We start from the raw sequence: 1923 nt of genomic DNA, 5'->3' as shown, positions 1-1923 counted from the left end.
TTATTAGAAAGAATTTCTTTTAAGAACTTAGCATATGAGGGCATCTGCGTAATAGCTTCTGTAAAAGGAATTGTGACGTTTAATTGTTTCAGTAGGTCAACAAATTTTTTAAATTGGCTCGCATCTTTGGTTTTAATAAGCCTTTGAGGGTAAGGGATAGGTGGTTTATAAGGTGGTGGAGGTACATAAGGTTCTTTCTTTTCTACGGTTTCCTTATTACTCTCTTCCTTTTCCTTAGGTTTATTTTCTTCCTCAGTTGACTTTTTAGAGTTTTGGTTTTCTATCCTTGGATCAGACGGTCCTTCCACTTCCGTTCCACTTCTTAGTATGATTGCATGAGCGTGGCTTCTCGGGTTAGGTTGGGGCTGTCCAGGAAATGTACCAGTTGGGGCAGCAGTAGGCGCTTGTTGTTGAGCTACTTGTGATATTTGCATTTCCAACATCTTGTTATGGGTAGCCAGGGCATCTACTTTACTTGCTAGTTGTTTAATTTGTTCGCCAGTGTGTACATTCTGGTTTAAGAAATCTTTATTGGTTTGCTGTTGAGAAGCTATGAAGTTCTCCATCATGATTTCCAAGTTGGATTTCCTAGGAACGTTATTGTTAGGTGTAGATGGGATTGACTTTTGATATCCAGGAGGTATAGCTGGGGCTTGATTTGGAGCTTGTCTAGGCGCGTATAAGGCATTATTACTCTTATATGAAAAATTAGGATGATTCTTCCAGTTGGAGTTATAGGTATGCGAGTAGGGATTTCCTTGAGCATAATTTACTTGCTCTGCTTGGATTCCTGTTAGGAGCTGACAATCTGCAGGAGTGTGACCTTGGATTCCACAGACTTCGCAATTCTGAGTTATGGCAACCACGGTGGCTGGAGGTGATACATTTAAACTTTCAATTTTCTGGGCCAAAGCTTCCACTTTTGCATTAACATGATCAAGGTTACTTATCTCGTACATGCCACTTTTCGCCTGAGGTTTTTCTACCATTGTTCTTTCGCTTCCCCACTGATAGTGGTTTTGGGCCATGCTCTCGATAAGTTGATAAGCTTCAGCGTAAGGTTTGTTCATAAGTGCAACACCTGCGGCGGCGTCTATTGTTAACCCCGTGTTGTACAAGAGACCATTATAGAAGGTATGAATCACTAACCAGTCCTCTAAACCATGGTGTGGACAAAGTCTCATCATGTCTTTGTATCTTTCCTATGCTTCGAAAAGAGACTCGTTATCTTTCTGTTTAAATCCATTTATCTGGGCTCTTAACATAACTGTTTTGCTCGGCGGAAAATATCGGGCAAGAAAGACTTTCTTCAACTCGTTCCATGTGGTAACTGAGTTGGAAGGAAGAGACTGAAGCCATCTTCTAGCGCTATCTCTTAACGAGAAAGGAAAGAGACGAAGTCGAATTGCCTCTGAAGTGACACCATTAGCTTTAACAGTATCAGCATATTGGACAAATACGGATAAATGAAGGTTTGGATCCTCGGTAGGATTTCCAGAGAATTGGTTCTGTTGCACTGCCTGCAACAGTGAAGGTTTAAGTTCGAAGTTGTTTGCTTCGATTGTGGGTGGAGCAATACTCGAATGCAGCTCATCTTGCGATGGAGCGGCGTAATCTCGAAGAGCACGAGCTGGTTCTGCCATCTCGGGTATCGGTGAAGGAAGAAGATTTTTGAGATCAGGAATTTCGATTGGAGGGAGATTGTTTGCAGCACAATATTCCCGAATTCGACGTAAGACTCAGAGATATAGTTCGATGTCGTTGATTCGTAAGTAGAACAACCCGCCTTGTGAGCGAGTGTGTGGCATACAAATCAACGAAAGAAATAAAAATAAAAATAAGCCTTAGTCTCTACAGCGTAACAGAAGAGTTACGATATCGACTAAATAAAAGTCCCCGGCAACGGCGCCAAAAACTTGGTCG

The 1923-nt window shown here is 41.8% G+C and overlaps 1 non-coding gene across 1 annotated transcript; it reads left to right on the top strand.

Annotated features, from left to right (window-relative positions):
- The first annotated feature begins 1158 nt into the window (after positions 1 to 1158).
- Positions 1159 to 1265, top strand: LOC127088975 (small nucleolar RNA R71). The gene has a single exon (XR_007790761.1). It is a non-coding gene; the product is annotated as a small nucleolar RNA R71 (small nucleolar RNA).
- The last annotated feature ends 658 nt before the right edge of the window (positions 1266 to 1923 follow it).

The sequence above is a fragment of the Lathyrus oleraceus genome, chromosome 5 (assembly GCF_024323335.1).
Source record: "Lathyrus oleraceus cultivar Zhongwan6 chromosome 5, CAAS_Psat_ZW6_1.0, whole genome shotgun sequence".
NCBI lineage: Eukaryota > Viridiplantae > Streptophyta > Magnoliopsida > Fabales > Fabaceae > Lathyrus > Lathyrus oleraceus.
This window is presented reverse-complemented; position numbering and strand designations above follow the sequence as displayed.